Source organism: Pelophylax lessonae (assembly GCF_965119305.1).
Source record: "Pelophylax lessonae genome assembly, chromosome: 5".
In the NCBI taxonomy this organism is placed as follows: domain Eukaryota; kingdom Metazoa; phylum Chordata; class Amphibia; order Anura; family Ranidae; genus Pelophylax; species Pelophylax lessonae.
In genome coordinates this window covers 197,332,179-197,353,154 of record NC_138772.1, presented here as the reverse complement: position 1 = coordinate 197,353,154, position 20,976 = coordinate 197,332,179, and positions in this window count along the sequence as shown.

Genomic DNA, 20,976 nt, shown 5'->3' with positions numbered 1-20,976 from the left:
TCTCAGCATTTATGATTGTTTCACCGATCCTGATAGAGATGGAGTTAGAGAGGGGTAGACAAAAAACACAGATGGCAGGGGAATACTGTCACAAATTCTCACCAGGGGGTTCCTGGCACAGACATGTCAGATACCAGGGAAAATGCTGCACATCAGAGAGATAGGAACAAAGAAACCTCTAGATGTCAGGTTGTAAGTAGGATGTCAGCAACAATAGTAACATTGAAAAGTTTTGTTTTATTAAAAGAGAAGGGGATTCTTGAAAATGACTTCAGAGGTAATGAATGAAGAGTTTATTTAAGCTTTCTTGGAAGAAACCTTCAGAACTTTAAGTGACATCTAGGAAAGTGTAGGCTCCCGCTTTTTAACCACTTAAGCCCCAGAAGATTTTAACCCCTTCCTGACCAGGGCCTATTTTGCGATTCGGCACTGCGTGACTTTAACAGACAATTGCGTGGTCGTGCGACGCTGTACCCAAATGAAATCGACGTCCTTTTTTTCCCCACAAACAGAGCTTTCTTTTGGTGGTATTTGATCACCGGTGCGATTTTTGGATCATGCGCTATAAACAAAAAAAGAGCGACAATTTTGCAAAAACAACAATATTTTTCACATTTTTTTATATGAAATTCCCCCCAAAAAAATTTAAAAATCTAAATTTTTTAACATTTTAGGCCAATTTGTTTTCTGCTACATATGTTTGGTAAAAAAAAATCGCAAAAAGCGTATTTTGATTGGTTTGCGCAAAAGTTATTGCGTTTACTAACTAAGGGAAAGATTTTTGTCATTTTTATTGTTTTTTTTTAACGTAAGTTTAAAAAAATGGCGGCGATCTGCGATTTTTTGTGGGACTGCGACATTGCGGCGAACAGATCGGACCCTTGACTTACATTTTTGACAGTTTTGGGGGTACCAGTGACATGACTACAGTAATCAGTGCTATACATATGCACTGTTACTGTAAAAATGACACTGGCAGGGAAGGGGTTAACTTTATTAGAGAAGGAGGGGTTAAGTGTGTCCCTAGGGGCGTGCTTCTAACTGTGATTGGATGTGGCTAGTGATGTAACAGCAGAGATCTACGGTCCTACATAGCAGGATCTTATGATCTCTGCTGTTACACAGGGGAGAATGACAGGCGGCTGTGTTTACATTAGCCGCCTGCCTTTCTCCCGGTGTAACCGACGATCGCGAGTGAGCGGCAGACATCGGGTCCGCCGCTCACTCTCGCGGGGGGGTCCGTGAGCGAGTGGGAGCGCTCGCTCCCTAGAGCCTCACAGGCTAGCGACGTAGCCCTATGTCGCTTTACCTGTGAGGGGCTGACCGCCGACGTAAATAGTTGTTAGGCAGTAGGGAAGTGTTATTTTTTTTGTTATTTGCTTTGCCTTTCATAAATGTAGGGCTTACACTGCTCTTCTATGCAAAGAGCTAAATGTACAGTCTTATTTATTGAAGACCAGGCATTTTCTGGCACTTTCTGCTGACATGTGAAAATCTTTTTTTTTTGCTAGAAAATTAGTTAGAACCATCAAATATTATATATTTTTTAAAGCAGAGGCCCTAGAGAATAAATTGGGGAGTTTTGTGTGGGACCGACGCACACGTTCACCTTTTTGTGCTAGCACCGGAGGGAACTGTACATTTTTTTTTTTTTTTTAATTATTAAAGCCGAGTTTCACTAGAAAGAGGAATTTTCTGCTTATCTGTCTCCTTCCCCCTTCCAGTGCCACATTAGGCACCTTTCGGGGGTAGCGGGTACCTGTTTTTGACAGGTATTCTATCCCCACTTCCGTCGGACCTCCTTGCGGCGAGGTACATCAGAAGTTCAGGCTCCTCCTCCTCCCTCTTCCTCCTCCCTCCTCCTTTCCCTGCTTCCAGGCCAATAACCAAACGCAGCGTGCTACGCACATGCGCAGTAGGAAAATAACATCAGTTTCTATGGAGACCATTCACATACAGTACACTACATTGTCAAAAGTATTGGGGCGTCTGCCTTTACATGCAAATGAACTTTAATGGCATCTCTGTCATAGTCTGTAGGGTTCAATATTGAGTTGGCCCACCCTTTGCAGCTATACCAGCTTCAACTCTTCTGGGAAGGCTGTCCAAAAGGTTTAGGAGTGTGTCTATGGGAATGTTTGACCATTCTTCCAGAAGCCTATTTCTGAGATCAGGCACTGATGTGGATGAGAAGGCCTGGCTCCACTCTAATTCATCCAGAAGGTGTTCTGTGAGGTTGAGGTCAGGAATCTGTGCAGGCCAGTCAAGGTTCTCCACCCCCAAACTTGCTAATCCATGTCTTTTTAGACCTTGCTTTGTGCACTGGTCCGAATCATTTGGTGGAGGGGGGATTATGGTGTGAGGTTGTTTTTCAGGGATTGGGCTTGGCCCTTCTAATTCCAGTAAAGGGAACTCTTAAGGCATCAGCTAGGGAAGAGCTTTGAGTATGACTCGAACATCGGGCGTTCGTGCGTTCGCTGAACACACAAACAAATGGGGCGCTCGGCAGGAAGTTCGCCCGCCAATGAGCACCCCATAATGCACTGCCCTGGTGTAGTGAATAAATTACTGATGATCTAATGATTGGCCAAAGCATGCACATGACCTGTATGCTTTGGGCAATCACAGCACAATGTCCTATCAGAACCATGAATCCACGCCCCACACTATACAAAACTGCTGCTTACATGGCAGCCATGTATAGTGTGTTAGGGCGAGATAGGAGTGATATTAGGCAGGTAGTTAGTTGATTGTGCATTTAATCTAGTAATAGATCAGCCAGTGTAGTGTGTGTATGTATATATATGTATGTGTATATATGTATATATATATATATTTATTTTTTTTTCAGCTATTGCAGGATGTCTCAGATAGTTGAGTATATATATATATATATATATATATATATATATTTATCAGTTATTGCAGTGTATATATCAAGCAGTGAAGTGTAGTGTAGGGCTGATTCTTATGTTACACAGTGTAGTGCAGTCAGTTTAGTGCTTAGCTGTGATTGTAGTGAGGCCACTGGAGTGTATTGTATGAAAATTGGTCACCCCAAAGCACCCTCCCTATGTTGAGGGCAAGCGGCCTGGTATGGTTCAGGAGGGGGGGGGGGTGCGCTTGCTCGTCTCCATCCCACCCTGGCCGGCCAGGCTGCTTGCACGGATAAGGGTCTGGTATGGATTTTGGGGGGGACCCACACCATTTTTTTCATTTTTTTTTTATCTTTGTTGCCAGAAGCCGACAATACATTACAGCCACGAGCAAGTTTACATGACATTTTTTCCTTTAGAAATGTCAGTTTTGCTGCAGCAGGCTACATATATTGCACAAATGCGCCACTTTACAGGCACATAAAGGGGGCCCCCCAGGCACGATATTTAAAGGAATTTTAAATCACTGCTCCTGTAAAAACAATTGTTTTTTAAAAAATTTTTTGCATTGGTACAAGTCCCCCAGGTCAGTACCCGGACCCCCATACACTTTTTTTGGGCAATAACTTGTACTTTTGATTTTTCATGTTCGAGTTACATAGACTTCAATGGAGTTCGAAAGTTCTAACAAACTTTTCCCCCGTTCGTGGTGTTCTGGTGCGAACCGAACCAGGTGGTGTTCAGGTGGTGTTCAGCTCATCACTAGGGTCAGCATACGAAGACAATTTCATGCTTCTAACTTTGTTGAAACAGTTTGGGGATGGCCCCTTCCTGTTCCAACATGACTGGACACCAGTGCACAAAGCAAGGTCCATAAAGACATGGATGAGTGAATTTGTGGAGGAGGAACTTGAATGGCCTGCACAGAGTCTTCATCTCAACTCAATAGAATACCCTTGGGATGAATTAGAGTGGAGACTGCGAGCCAGGCCTTCTCGTCCAACATCAGTGTCTGACCTCACAAATGCACTTTTGGAAGAATGGTCAACCTTATGGACAGACTTCCCAGAAGAGTTGAAGCTGTTATAGCTGCAAAAGATGGGCCAACTCAATATTGAACCCTACGGACTAAAGCCCCGTACACATTTTCGTCCGACGACCGATCTGCCGATTTTCGGCTTGTTAGTATGATGCTTCCGACAACTGACTCCGACTTTTCGGCCGAAAAAAATCTGGTGTGCAGACTATAAAATTTTTGTTGGCCGTCAACACAACGGCTGATTTTCGTGCAGTCAGTACAGATTTCGACAGGGAAAAATCTGATGAGCAAGACTGGGCATGCTCAGTGAAGAAAGAACACAAAGAAAGCAAACCAACACATGACATCACTTCTGAAGTAGAATTTTGTTGGGCGAGAAAATTTGTGTGCAGTCTAGGCACATTCCAACCAACAAAACACAACTCTGGACAAAAGACGGACGAACGGTCGGCCGATAATCGTTGCGTGTGTACGGGGCTTAAGACTGCGATGTCATTGAAGTTCATGTGCATGTAAAGGCAGGTGTCCCAATACTTTTGACAATATAGTGTACATGCAATGCAACTGATTCAATCACAAGGATAGATAATTTGGGTTTTTTTAAAGGGTGTTTATACACTCAAACATGAAAAACATTGCAGATTAAAAATGTAACATTTTATTGATTACAATTTTAAAAATCCATGTTGTGTTAAAATATGTACACATTTGTTACATGGTCATTGGTACCTTCATATGTGTGATAATATGACAGTGTAAGTTCCCAACATGTTTGCCCACTGGGCCTTCCTCACATTTATTGTTAATCAAAAGCAGGCTTATCCGCTTTGTGTCGAAAAATGGAGTATTGTGTGACCACAGGAGGTATAGCGGGGCCAAAAATGTTTATTGTCCTGAACAATAGCATGGGGTCACTTAGTTCCCAAACAGGGAACAATAATCAGTCTTATATAGACTAAGATCTTGTCTGTCTATTGGATGGGATCCCCACGCTATCAGCAGTAGGGATGAGTCATCGGTTGTTAAGGAGCCGGCACCCTCTGGCTTCCTAATAACAGTGAGTCATCCCTGCTGACAGCAGAATGTAAACAAAAAGAGCTGGCATTAAAAAAAAAAAATGTGTGGGAGTCCCCCCCAAATCCATACCAGGCCCTTATCCATGCATAATACCCCTACTTATTCACCAAAACAATGTTAAAAGTAAGTAAAAACACAAACATTTTTTGATAAGTCCTTTATTAACAAAAAATAAATAAACATGTCCTCCAATGTAAATCCATTGTCAATCACGATGAATGCCGGCCGCCGACCCACACAAAAAAAACAAACAACCATTAAAAACATATCCAAATCGCACCACCTGGCATGGCAGCTGCACTACAAAAATGCATTGAAAATGGGATGAACTTAGGCTAAGGCATGGTTCGCTCTACTGTGATGCGATTTTGACTTAATTTGCAGTGCGACAATGTAGTGTGACTTTGATTGCATTTTGGAAATGGTTTGCATATTTTATAAAGAAAAATTTAATTGTAAATTCGAATTGTAAAACGTAGCACAGGATCCTTTTTCAAAGACGCATTTCTGCTGCTCTGCATTGCTGTGCACAGGCGCTATAGGAAGCAGTGTTATATCCATTGTCAAATAAACCTTTATAAATCGTATAAGTGTAAACCAGCCCTAAATGTTTGTATCATCCCTCTTGATTATTATTATTATTATTTTTATGAAATAAACCTAGGTTTTGACTGTTTGCTAAGAGTTTACCTTAGGCAGGAAAAAGCTAAACTCTCCTGACTGTAACTGTGCTAAACTCAGAAAATCCGCTCTCTTTTTCCTTAATCTGAATTTTATATAATCCATTACAGACACATCCAGCAAGTTTTTAAATTTATTTTAGCATGAACTGTATCTCCTAGAAGCATAAAGTGATGCTCTCTAAGAAGTGCACAGAGTTTAATAATTCTGTTTGCAGGGAGCAACATTTATTAATGCTTAAGGGGAATAAAAGGGCAGTGACACGTTTGTACAATGTATACAATCTACTATAGCAACAATGACCTTTACAAAGCAAAAAAATAATTTAAACTGCCAGCATATAACAATGTCAGTCATTTTTCTTTTTTTTGTAAACACACAGCCAGAGATTTAATTCATTTATACCAGACCCTTATCCTATATAAGGGTCTAGTATAGATGTTATTGGGGTCCCCCTTAATATCCATACCAGACCTTTATCCTTAATGAGGGTCTGGTATGTATTTCGAAGGGGAATGCCACACAAAAATCAAGAAAAAAAGTGTGCCCCCCCCCCATAATTTGATGCCAAACTTTGTCATGAGCATGGTTCATACCAAATCATCTGCCCTCAACATGGAGGGGTACCTTGTTGTTGTGGACAAGAGCCTCTTTCCCACAACCATGGTCTGGTGGTTGTGGGGGTCTGTAAGGATGTGGGGGGGGATAGGAATCCTGATTCCTTTGTATCAGTAAGAGTCACCCAGCCTTTCTAAGTAAATGATTAAGGGGTACATAGTCCCCTAACTCATTTACAAAAAGTGAAAAGTAAATAAAACACACACACACAGTTTTTGACAGGTTTAAAAAAAAAAATAAATCTCACGTTGTAAATCAGATCATCCAGCAATCCAGATCCTCATCCTCGTTAACCACTATACAATGCCAGCTGACCCACTGAAAGAAAAAAAAGTGGAAACTCCCGACATGATCTCTTGCCAGCAAATGACAGCTCCAGTGATGACAGCTGGGAAAGGACTCTGGGAAGATGTCATACAGTAGGCCAAATATAGTCCTGTTCATAGAACTTGACGGGACCCCACACCATTTTGTTTTACATCAGTACCAGATCCTTATTAAGGATATGCTATGTATTTTTAGGGGGGGAACCTACATCATTTTTTTTCTTTTTTTTTCTTTTTTGCATTAAGTTCGCCTGGAAATTTATACTAGACCTGAAGAGCCTGGTTTGAAACATGGAGCAGAACTTCACAGCCCTTTTTTTTTTTTTTTTACATGGTCAGGGGTTTTCAGGGGGCATATGAAAGAGGCCAGGGTGATATCATGGGTTCCTTCCTTAACAACCAATAACGACGGAAAAAGGAGACTGCCATTTTAATTAGTGGGAGAAAACTCACTTCTATATATCAAGTTTGGCTCCTATTGATCATGCTAAAAGTCCATCTTTTAGACAAACGCCCAAACAAACAAAATTTGTCTGGAGTTGTGTTTGGACCAAACTGGGAGCTCATTCCTGTCAGTAACATTTTGTTTAAGATATATTTTGGATTACAGCCGTGTCCAAAAGTTTTGAGAATGACACAAAATATTAGTTTTCACAAAGTCTGCTGCTTCAGTGTCTTTAGATCTTTTTGTCAGATGTTACTATGGTATACTGAAGTATAATTACAAGCATTTTATAAGTGTGAAAGGCTTTTATTGACAATTAAATTACTGTAAATTTATGCAAAGAGTCAATATTTGCAGTGTTGACCTTTCTTTTTCAAGACCTCTGCAACTCCCCCTGGCATGCTGTTAATCATTTTCTGGGCCACATTCTGACTGATGGCAGCTCATTCTTGCATAATCAATACTTGCAGTTTGTCTGAATTTGTGTTTTTTTTTTTTTTGCTCACCCACCTCTTGAGAATTAACCACAAGTTCTCAATGGGATTAAGGTCCGGGGAGTTTCCTGGCCTTGGACCCAAACTTTCCACTTAGTTATCATTTTTGCCTTATGGCAAGGTGCTCCATCATGCTGGAAAAGGCATCGTTCATCACCAAACTGTTCTTGGATGGTTGGTAGAAGTTGCTCTTGGAGGGTGTTTTTTGTACCATTCTTTATTCATGGCTGTCTTGTTGTGAGTGAAAGCAATAATCACAAACCAGGCGCTCCTGGGATGCCTGTAGGGTGGAGGGATAGAAGTAAGCCTGTGGGGCTACCCAGCGGTTGTTCTGCTGTTAGCCAACTAATGGCTCAGTAAAGAGATTCGCACCTAAGGCAGCCATAAGAAAAAATCCAGTCCAGAAGTCAAAGCAATAATCACAAATCACAACAAATTGTGAGTGAGCCCACTCCCTTGGCTGAGAAGCAATCCCACACACTGGTCTCAGGATGCTTTACTGTTGGCATGACACAAGACTCATGGTAGCGCTTACCTTTTCTTCTCCGGAGAAAATTACTTTACCCCAGACCTCAGCAGTCAAATCCCTGTACCTTTTGCAGAATATCAGTCTGTCAATGAGGTTTTTTTTCTGGAGAGAAGAGTTTTCTTTGCTGCCCTTCTTGACACCAGGCCATCCTTCAAAAGTCTTCACCTCACTGTGCGTGCAGATGCATTCACACCTACCTGCCATTCCTGAGCAAGCTGTGCTCTCGTGGTCCCCTGATCCCGCAGCTGAATCAACTGTATTAAACAGTCCTGGTGCTTGCTGGATAATGTTGTATTTATTGTTATTAAAATGTACCTTTCATTTTAAATCTACAGTGTTGTAATTTTCTATAAAATTCAAAGCAACCCCTCCAAAAATGTAATTCCCTGCTTGTGTTATTGGCTCACTGATTTTTCCCAGAAGTCTCCACTAAGATACAAAATCAGATTTTAGGCATTCCCTAAAACAAAAATGTAAGTATTGGTGAGATACTCCCCAAGGGTTAATCATTTTTAAAGGAATGCAGACCCTGCAGCTTTCCTTGTTGGAACACAGAAAAAGCATCAGCTGATTATTAATGAAAAATTTGACTTATAATCATAACCGTACAGTATATAATTCTTTATGTACCAGTATATTCATGAGGAACAAGACATACAACATAAAACGATAAACATATAACATAGTACCGGCCGGTGCATATTAATTCGATCACATGGCTAATTTTCACTGTTTTTGGTCAAATACTGGGAGTATATCTTCCTGCGATTCGTGTCTGTGGATAAACGGAGTGTAGTTCAAAAAAAGGGGGGGTGTTTTCAAAATTAAGATGTTCTGAAAAAATTGCGGTTTTGGAAGGTAGGTCTGATGGGATGGCTATTTTCCATTTAGCATCATTGGAAAGTAAATTCTGGGGTGCCGGTGTGCAGTCCGGAGTCTGTCCTGATACTTTTGACTCCTGTGGTAATTACCATTGCTTCACCTTTTTAAATTTCCTCCCTTTTACTTTTCCAAATGCTGGTTGGATAATTGATTTCTCAGCAGTTTGTAGGTAGGAAGAAATAGGGATTTCCTGTGATTTGTTGTCACATATGTGTCCCTTTATTGCGGGTGTATAGAGTGGTGTCAGGGGTATTTAGCTGGTGGTTAATAATACCGTATGTCTTTTGGGGACTATGCAGAGTGTATTTGTCCCTATATCTGTTTTGACCATTTAACCAACTTTGGTTCTGACCGCTGCACAGAACACCTCTTTATATGCATTTTTAGGTTAGGTCAAAAATGTATTATCTAAATACAGGGACCTCTAATAATAACAATTGTGAAACCTATGCTCCTTGCAATAACCTTATGCTATTGATTATTAATGAACCAGTCACTCCCATTCAGAATGAGTATGCGATCAGCCTTTTTCACAGCAACAAAGGTTAGGAACCTGATACAAAGTTTAGGGGCTCTAACAAAGTCTGATAGGAAGAAACAAGCATTAAGCAGAGTTTGTGCTTGCTGACATCAAATGCTTCTGTCTGGGTCAGACAGCAGTGTCTCTGTAGGTTTTTCAGTTAATATCTTTATTTTATACTACACTATGAAAGCATCTTTTTATCCTGCATGTCTGCAGTACTACTGATTGGCATATTACCAGTCAGACAAGGACACAACCAAGGGATCTCGGTGTGAGAGCTGCCCAGGCTTCAGATGTTGTGTAATTGAAGCAGGGAGAGATCCATCCAGAGATGTCCAAAGATTGCTGTGTAAAAGCTGTCTTGGCTTCAGCTGTAGTGTAACTGAAGCAATGGGAGATCCATTCAGCTTGGGGATATTTCATGCACTGTTTACCTCTGCTCTTCTGGTTACATTTTCGGTAAGCACTTACCTCAGGGTGTTGGGTTCCACGTTCTACCACTTGCAAGATTTGGATATCACAGTGTTTCATTTTACTTTCTTTAGTGGAAGATATGCTCTATCTGGATGAATTTACTTTATTAGCTGGTTATGGACTTTTTTTAATTTATGAATAAATCCTTTTTTTCCTATTAGTTTGACATTTGTTGCACATTGCTTGTTTATTTATTCTACTTTTCATATATGTGATTTGTGGTCACTGTGATTTCACTTTGGCGCTGCATTTGCCCCTGATCTGTTAAGGAATTTACATATATTGACTCCTTGCTAGCTGCCTCATTACTGCAGACTGTGTTTTATTTTTTGCTACAAAGTTTGTTAAAATCCTTAGACTCTATTCACACTAGCGCGACTTGTCAGGCGACTTGTCAGCATGACAAGTCGCGCTCCCTCGCGGTCCATTGACTGGTACAGGACCCGTTCTAATAGGAGCGACACAAGTCGCTCCGACTTAGAAAAAGGGTCCTGTACTACTTCGGGGCGACCTCGGAGCGACTTGCATAGACTTTCATTATGTGAAGTCCATGCAAGTCGCTTCGAAGTCGTGGTGCATGGGAATGCACAAGTCGCCCCCGAAGTAGTACAGAGTCGTGCCGCCCCAGTGTGAACCAAGCCTTACAATATACATTAATCAACATGAGGGGTTTGTTTTTTCTCTTGAGTTACTTCCGATAATGTTATTAATGCGAAAAATCTGAGCCAGCACGTTATATAAAGCATATCATCAGCCTAAAACATATGATTTATATAGGACAGATAGTATCATTATGTCAGACATATTAGAGGGCTGAAGGGTCTACTCAATCTAGGTTAGACAAATTAATAGCCACTGCTCATTATCTCAGACATATCAGAAGCCCTTAATGCCTACCTGAAATAGAAAAACCAATAAATTGGGCATGTTTTTTATGTTAGGTATGGTTTGCTATTAAGTCAGGCATGGCTTCAGGCAAGGGGAATTTGTATAACAGCAAAGGTTTAAGATAGGCAGATATTATCCACACTCACTGAGGTCATAGAAGGCATAATATCCACTAGGCCTTGTTATGGTCATAGTGACCTGCATGGATCCTGCAGGCATCTAACAATTTAGGTACTCAAGATCCCCAAAATTAATTAATTCATTTTGGATAGAAAGGTTCCTAACATGTATATATTCCATGGTACCATGATATGTAAACTTTTAAAATAAAATTTAGACTGCATTTTGTCCTACAATGTCCATTGCTGAGGATAACAAGAGGATCATTTTAGGGTTTTAGGATTACTAAACTTTTTTGTTCTGATCCTTTGGATGCAAGACCCAATGTCACTCACTTCTGGGATCTGTGGTCGGCATAAGTCTGTGGGAAACGCTACAACACCTTTAAGTGGAGCTTAACCCATATGATTATTACAGCTTATGCTCTTCTGGTTTCTCCTCTCTCCTTCCCTACCATACAGAAAAAGTTGATCTTTTTCTGTATGGTACACTACCTTTTTTTGTACTGCAAGTCAGCACTTCCTCCTTAGCGGCCTGGACCAAAAGTATGTAGGTCACCCCACTCCCTCTAGGCAAGTCTCACATCCCAGGAGGCAGTGTTTTACTGAGGGTGCATGCATGCTGAAAAATTTGGAAGACATGAGTTTAACCACTTTACCACCGGAGGATTTCCGTCCAGGCCACTTTTTGTGATTCGGCGCTGTGCAACTTCAACTGACAATTGCGTGGTCGTGCGACGCCGTACCCAAACGAAATGTACGTCCTTTTTGTCCCACAAACAGAGCTTTCTTTTGGTGGTATTTGATCACCTGTGCGATTTTTACTTTTTGCGCTATAAACAAAAAAAGAGCGTTTATTTTGAAAAAATAACAATATTTTTAACATTTTTTATATGAAATTCCCCCCCAAAAAGATGTAAAAACCAATTTTTTTTAAAAATTTTGGCCAATTTGTTTTCTGCTACCTATGTTTGGTAAAAAAAATCGCAATAAGCGTATTTTGATTGGTTTGCGCAAAAGTTATTGCGTTTATTAACAAAGGGAAAGATTTCTGTCATTTTTGGTGGGTTTTTTTTAACGCGTAATGGCGGCGATCTGCGATTTTTTTTGCGGGACTGCGACATTGCGGCAGACAGATCGGACCCTTGACTGACATTTTTGACACTTTTGGGGGTACCAGTGACATTACTGCAGTAATCAGTGCTATATATATGCACTGTTACTGTAAAAATGACACTGGCAGGGAAGGGGTTAATTTTATTGGAGAGGGAGGGGTTAATGTATGCCTGGTGCTTACTGACGTGTGGGGGGGGGGGGTGACTGAGTGAGTCATGGACAGATCGGATGTTCAGCTATGCTGAACACTCCGATCTGTCACTCCCTGTCACTATGGAGATCCGCCCGCTTGTGTTTACACAGGCGGGCGGATCTCCACACTAGATCCCCGGCGATCGGGGCAGAGCAGCGGCGATCGCCGCTGTTCCTCCCCTGGCCCGACTCCTGCTGTGAATGAAAACAGCGGGAGCGCGCCTCCGGCGGCGCGCAAGCGCCGCCCAGAAGGGGGAGTGTCTGACGACGTAGTACTACGTCGTCAGACGATAACGAGCCACTCTGCCGCAGTAATATTACTGTGGGCGGAGGTAAAGTGGTTAATCAAGCCTTCACAAGAGAGAGGGTTTCCAGTGCATCTACAAAGATTCCTCTACAATACCTGATATCACAAAACTGATGGTAACTGTGCACATGCCCCAGGATCATCTACGCATGCTCAGACATGCCATAGGTCTCTGCCAGGTCTCAAGTACTTGGCAGAGCCCTGCAGCACATTTGCACATGTGCCATATTTGTAAGATTGGTTGTGTACATAAGGGGAAGGGAGTGTTATATTTTTAAGATTGATGGTGTTAATAAGGGGAGGGGAGTGATGCCAAGTTCTGCTTTAGGCTCTTTAATGGTTGGTTAAAGGTCCCAGAGATACAGTAGATCCCATCAGGATTTGTGTCTAGCAGAACAGGGTGTTGACCTCTACAATCTCTCCCCCCCCCCCCCCCCACCTTTTTCCTATTTTTTATTTTTTTTGTAACAGAATATAAATCTTAATAGGACCAAATCTATTGTTTAATTGTCAAGGACATCTACAAATGTTGCACTTCACTTTAGTACTAATGTTTTAAACATAACAATTGCATCATTAAGTTCACATAAACATTTTCCCTGTTAAGTTTCCTTTTGTATATTGTAGATTCATTTGCAGCATGACTCTTTTGTCAGTCTTAAAAGAGATGTTATATGTTAGATATTGAAAATGGCAGGAGGCACACATTATTTGTGCCTCCTGCCATTTTAAGTCACTATGATTTCTTTCATTTTTTGGTCGTTGCTTGTAACAGGTAGATCAGAACATTTGGGAAAACCAAGCTGTTAACAATGCAAGAAAATGTCCTCTTTGGTGAAATAAATGATATTGCCACACATGATAATGTCATTTACCACATGTGGCATAGATATCATATTGGATCTGGAATAACAAGGCCTTGTAAGGTAGGATGTTAATATGCTGGTTGATTTTACTGTTGACATTTATCTTGCATAGTAGTTATCAATGCCAGATAAAAATATACAACACAATATAGAATTAAAACTTCCAAGAACCACAGTACTGGGGGCAACATATTTACGGCATTATAATATCTCAATTATACAGTCCCTGGAAAGGTTAAACATAATTGTTCCTGTTGGTTAAAAAGGTTGTCCCTAGACAGGAAGGGGAAATCTCTGTAACAGCAAAACAGACAGAAGTAAGAAGTTATTTTTTTTTTTAGTTGTAAAATAATTAAAGCTAAAAACAAAAAATCGAATATATTGCAGTTTACAGACCTTTACGTGTGGTGGTTGCATTTGCTTTTTGTTTTTTTTAGGCTAAGAACATTTTTAGTGTACAGAAAATGCTGTCGATCCTGCTGGAAATGCAGTGTCCTTGTCACTTCCTGTGAGCACACCAAAGAATATCTCCCTTCCTTGATATCCTCTGTAATCTACCAATTGCTCTGCCCCCCCCCATTTATTGAAGATGGAGAGGTACAGACATGCTTGTAGTCTATATCAGGAGAGCAGCCTAGAGTGACAGCCGTGGCTTCCTCCAAAGAATGAGAGGATGAGTAAGGCAGTTAATCAGGAATAGGAAGTATGTTATTTGCAGGATTAAGCTGCAAAATGTTACATTTCTTGGTTTTGAGTTTAGATAATTTTAAGTAGGGTAATGCTAGAATATCTGTAGGCTTTGAAATTATCTTCTGTTTCCCTGTTGCAGATTTCCCTCACTTCTTCTCTAGTACAAGGTTGTCCCTAAAACAAAAAGTGAGTGGAAATCTCAGTGGATAGCAGTAAACCCTGACAGGCCTTCTAAGTGTAGCACCCTACAAGGTAGGTGCTAGGTAAAAGCATAATGGGCTTTGGTTGCCTAACAGCAGGGCCATGATTTTCAGCTGGACTGTCATGTCTCCCAGGTGTGGCTGCTGAGAGGGGAGTCTCCCCACTGGCTCCATGAGAGGATTCTCATTGGGCAGTGGAGGAAACCCAATCAGTGGCTCATTCAGGCCTGTATCTACCCCAGTAGGGAGATTCTGCCGCAGAGGATTCTGGGAGTGGGTATAGGTTTGAGTGGAACGCATGATGCAGCATCTTTGGCAGGAAGCAGAGTCCCAGGAGGGAGAGTACGGCTGTCTCTCCTCCTGTCAAAAGGATCGGGTGTCTTGGGTGGCTGCCTGAGTATTCAGAAGAGAGAGCTGAGCTGCAGAAAGGATCCGGTGTGCCGAGGACCAGTGAAGAAAGAGGGGTTCAGTTCCAGGAAAGCCTTCCAAGGCCGTGAGTACTGTGAACAGCCCCTGGGGTCTGCCTAGTGTAGAGGGGACCACTCCAGTGAAGGTTCCAGCGATCCTGGAGCCTGCAAGTGTCAAGGGGGTTGCCTAGTGAAAGGACCCTGAAGTGTCAAGGGGGTTACCTAGTGAAAGGACCCTGAAGTGTTAAGGGGGTTGCCTAGAGAGAGAGAGGACCCTGGAAGTGTAGAGGGGGCACCAGCGGTTGGGCCCTGAAGAGTTAAGTGTGCAGTGTTAAGAGTTGCAGCAGTACAAGCAGTTACAAGGAGCTACCTCAGTCAGTGAAGGACTGGAGGGAGTCACGCACAGGACTTTTGAGCTAGACAGAGTGTCAAGAGTCAAGTATCATTACAGTCCTGGATCTTCTGAGTTAACCAAGGAGTTAAAATCTAAGGTTCAGCACTTTCAGCAGAACAGTATTTAAAGCGCCAGGAAGCATTGGTCGGCATTCAGCTGGCGTCAGGACAGCGCTAACCTGCATTTTCTACAAAGTGTCCCAGTTGAACCTAGTTGAGCCAGAGAAGTATCCCCCTCATTCCCTTCTCCCATCCCCATCATAAAATAAACAACACAAACCAAAGATGCCGGAATGGTCTATGTCTCAGTTCTCACACTTGGGTTTTCAACTTAAATGTGTTGGAAGTGTTCCCGTTAACAATGGCAGACCCACCTTAGGCCCAATGCCTGGAAATATTGTTACATAAGCTTTCTCCATTTTATTTAAAAAATACATTCTGGGTATAGATACACTTTAACTTGCTGTTTATTGTGCTAGTTGTAAATATACATAAAGCCTTTGAAAAGCAACCATAGAATTCAGTGGCAACCAAACCTTTTTGCATATGACTACATTTTGTACTTACAGCTGGGGAACAATTGATGGTCACGATTGGAATACATGATCGAAATAGTACACAGCATTATGGGGGCATCTGGTAATCATTACATTGTCACTTGACATAGTAAGTGTTAAAATGTAAGGAAGTAGGCTTCCCCTCCACAAAACCAAATTGGTAAGGACTCCGAATTAAACCTAAACTAAGTGGATTAATTTGCCTAGCAGTTCATCGGCATCTGCTTCCTGCAAATTAGCTTGATTCAGGTTAAACCAGGTTTGGTCAAAGCGCTCAACTTATCGGTACTTAAAGAAGACCTCCAGTCATATGTGTGTTTATTAAAAGTCAGCAGCTACAAAAACAGACCATCCCCTGTCCCTGCATCCAACTATGTGCTCTCCTGGCTGTTTTCTCCATCTCTCTTTGGTCCCCGTTGCTGGAATCCCAACTGTGGGCACCCTGCTGTGTGGCTGCACAGCTGGTTGCCTAATCCACACACATGAGCGCTGCACATTGTGAATGGTCCCGCAATCTTCTGGGACCTGTGACATGTCCCAGAAGACTGCAGGGGAGGAGGGAGGGGGAGGGGGAGGGGGAGGAGAACTTCTGTTCAGATCGACTAATTCTGACTGTAATCCAATAAATATGAAAGCAGATATCAGTCAAAACCAGGTATCTGCTCTCCCCCACCATAAAAAGTGCCATTTCCTAAAGAGGAGGGGGGAGGGGAGGAGGCCATTAGGTGGAACTTCCCCTTTTGAGTGAAGCTCTGCTTTAAGGGACCATTCACACCATAGGTTTTGGACTGCACTGGGTTACGATGCACATTGGAATCCTAATGCATGCACAAGGCAATATGGCCTCCAAGCATACCTGGCTTTAACTTATCCATTGCTATAAAAGGTCCAATATGAAGCAGTTAATTGGGGGCTTTGAGGAGGCAATGAAACTTCCACATATATTTGAAAATTTGTGTAACTAAAACCTATGTTTTTAACACAGATTGCTAGACCATGTCACTTTGTTTCTTTTGCAGGCTAGCAGGTAAGTGTTGTTGTGCATATTGGACATGTTCTACTTTTTTTTTTCAGCACAGCTTGTTTCGACATAGTATACCACACCACGACCCACTTGGTGAATAAAGATGAATGAAAAGTTGAAAAAAAAGTACACAATGCAATATGTCATTTACAGTGCATCAGCATGGCTCCCCTCACAGCACACGCAAGTCCTAAGGCAGAATCCAAACTGATCCAAAATGTCCAGTGCTTCAGAAATATGCCATAGACAGCACTTTAAAGCCTTGCACTTGTCAATTTAGTTTTCCTACTGAAAGCCATAAATCCTTGAATGGAATGCCTCTTGATTAGTATTCCTGGTGGACAGCCCAATTATGCCCAGTTCTTCATCCTTGGCCTTACAGTTGACCAATAAGGCAGCATATCAATAGAGCTGCGATGGGACACTGTCAGAGAGGAGGTAAGAATAACCTGTCAGTTTCCAGAGGTTAAGACAGGATTTTTTTTTATCCCTGTGGACTCAAAGTGCTTAGGAAGATAGGCAGCTATCCTGGGATCATTAAGTAGAGCTAAATATTCCACAAGCATGTCTTTGCAGTGTGGGAGGAAAGTGGATACACAGAGAAAACCTACAAAAGCCCAAAACAAACATGCAGACTCTATGCAGATAGTGTCCTTGTCAGGATTTAAACCAGAAGACCCCAGGTGTTGTAACATAAGAGCTAACCAATGAGCCACTGTGCTGTCCGAAATGTTTGATTTAATTTAGTTTCAATTTCATACAATACAAATTATTTTTGGATCACATCAGCTTTTTCTGAATACTGAATATTGCATATCCTTGTTTTTCTCATTGGTTTTTAAAGCATGTGCTATGCAGAGGACAAATCAAAATTCCAGCTCAATCTTGGCTGATAAAAATAGCTTTAACTTGGTCATTACACTGAGACAAATCTTGGTGTATACATGAAGCATGTACAATGAGCGGTAATTGCTAATTAACAGCATTTTAATATGAATTGCTACAGTGAATATGCCACTATGAAGGCTTTTCATGATTAGCATATTCACATACTGTATAGTAATGATCACTGTATCCATGATATTTCTGAATGTAACAGCAATATATAGCCTATAATTTATTAATAGCAGTGTTTTGTGAGTTACATTGTGTCTTAGTAGATTCTAATGATACGATAGATCAATTACTGAATTCTTATTTTGATTTCTTGTACGAATTATGATTATGAGTCAACGAGCCTTGGGCTTCTAATTTAGATAATTGATCCTAAAAGTTCACATTTTCATATCATAGATATCAAGCCCTATTCATTTAGGAATATGAGTGAGCTAATTTTGCAAATGATATTCTTGATTGACTATGCATTTTTAAATAATATATTCGATTTGCTATCATACGTTATAGCACTTTAGTAGTACAAGGGAACCAACGGGTAAAGCATGTATATATACATAAAGCTAATCATTTAACCTAACAGGTATGTGTGGCAGGAAAGACGTTCGGCTTTAATGCCCACAAGCAAAGGTTTCTGTGTTGAGAGAGCACTCGCTGTGTGTGTGTCCACCTTTGTATCCCCCCCGTCCAAAGTCAACTCTGTACACCACCTTTTTAAACCCCCCCCCGTCCAGCCACCTCTGTACCCCTCTGTCCACAGCTACCTCTGTACCCCCCTGTCCACAGCCACCTCGGTATCCTCTGTCCACAGCGACCTTTTTACCCCCTGTCCACAGCCACCTCTGTACCCCATGTCCACAGCCACATCTGTACCCCCCCTCCATCCACAGCTACCTCTGTACCCCCCCGGCCACAGCCAACTCTGTACTCCCCCTGTTCACAACCACCTCTGTACCCCCCATGTCCACAGCCAGCTTGGTACTCCCCCTGTCCACAGCCACCTCAGTATCCCCCCCCATCCACAGCCACCTCAGTATCCCCCCCTGTCCACAGCCACCTCGGTATACACCGTCCACAGCCACCTCTGTACCCCCCGGTCCACAGCCACCTCTGTATCCTCTGTCCACAACCACCTCTGTACCCCCCAGTCCACAGTGACCTCTGTATCCCCCCTGTCCACGGCCACCTCTGTATCCCCCCCTGTCCACAGCCGCCTCTGTGCCCCCCCGTCCACAGTCGCCTCTGTACCCCCCTATCTACAGCCGCCTCTGTACTCCCCCATCTACAGCCCCCTCTATACCCCCCCTGTCCACAGCCACCTCTGTAAACCCTCAGCCACAGCCAACTCTGTACCCCCCCCTGTCCACAGCCACCTCTGAACCCCCCCTGTCCACAGCCACCCCGCTATCCACTACCCCTGTCCACAGCCACCTTGGTATCCCCTCCCCCAGTCCATAGCCACCTCTGTATTCTTCGTCCACAGCCATCTCTTTACCCCCCCCCATCCACAGCCACCTCTGTATTCTCTGTCCACAGCCAACTCTGTACTCCCCCTGTCCACAGCCACCTCTGTACCCACCCTGTCCACAGCCACCTCTGCACCCACCCTGTCCACAGCCACCTCGGTATCCTCCATGCACAGACACCTCTGTACCCCCTCCGTCCACAGCCACCTCTGTATTCTCCATCCACAGACACCTCTGTATTCCCCCTTATGTCCACAGCCACCTCTGTACCCCCTCCCCTGTCCACAGCCACCTCTGTATCCTCCATCCACTGCCACCTCTGTATCCCCCCTGTCCACAGCCACCTCCTTATCCCTCCCTGTCCAAAGCAATCTCTGTACCCCCCCACCCGTCTACAGCCACCTTTTTAGCCCCCTGTCCACAGTCACCTCTGTCCCCCCCTTTCACAGCCACCTTTTTACCCCCCCCCCGTGCATAGCCACCTCTGCACCCCTCCCGGTCCACAGCCACCTCTGTACCCTGCCACCTCTGTTCTTCCCCTGTTCATAGCCACCTCTGTACCCCCCCCCCTGTCCACAGCCTCCTCTGTATCCCCCCCCACTATCCACAGCCACCTGTGCCCCACCCGTCTACAGCCACCAAGAACCCCCCTGTCAACAGCCACATCTTCACCTTCCCCTTCCCTGTCCACAGCCACCTCTGTACCCCCCCATCCACAGCTACCTCTGTACCCCCCCAGGCCACATCCACCTCTGTTCCTCCCCCCAGGCCACAGCCACCTCTGTGCCCCCCCCTGTCCACAGCCACCTCTGTGCCCCCCCCTGTCCACAGCCACCTCTGTACCCCCCCTCTGTCCACAGCCACCTCCGTACCCCCCCTTGTCCACAGCCTCCTCTGTATCCCCCCCCACTGTCCAAGGCCACCTGTGCCCCACCCGTCTACAGCCACCTACGAACCCCCCTATCAACAGCCACCTCTTTACCCCCCTGTCCACAGCCACCTCTGTACCCCCCGTCCACAGCTACCTCTGTACCCCCCCAGGCCACATCCACCTCTGTACCCCCCTGTCCACAGCCACCTCTGTACCCCCCCCGTCCACAACCTCCTCTGTATCCCCCCCCACCACTGTCCACAGCCACCTGTGCCCCACCCGTCTACAGCCACCTACGAACCCCCCTGTCAACAGTCACCTCTTTACCCCCCCCCCGTCCACAGCCACCTCTGTACCCCCCCCCCCCCCCCGTCCACAGCTACCTCTCTACTCCCCCAGGCCACATCCACCTCTGTTCCTACCCCCCAGGCCACAGCCACCTCTGTGCCCCCCCATCCACAGCCACCTCTGTACCCCCCCCTGTCCACAGCCACCTCTGTACCCCCCCCCATCCACAGCCACCTCTGTACCCCCCGTCCACAGCCACCTCTGTTCCTCCCCCCAGGCCACAGCCACCTCTGTGCCCCCCCCTGTCCACAGCCACCTCTGTACCCCCCCTCTGTCCACAGCCACCTCCGTACCCCCCCCTTGTCCACAGCCTCCTCTGTATCCCCCCCCCCCCACTGTCCAAGGCCACCTGTGCCCCACCCGTCTACAGCCACCTACGAACCCCCCTATCAACAGCCACCTCTTTACCCCCCTGTCCACAGCCACCTCTGTACCCCCCGTCCACAGCTACCTCTGTACCCCCCCCAGGCCACATCCACCTCTGTACCCCCCTGTCCACAGCCACCTCTGTACCCCCCCGTCCACAACCTCCTCTGTATCCCCCCCACCACTGTCCACAGCCACCTGTGCCCCACCCATCTACAGCCACCTACGAACCCCCCTGTCAACAGCCACCTCTTTACCCCCCCCGTCCACAGCCACCTCTGTACCCCCCCCGTCTACAGCTACCTCTC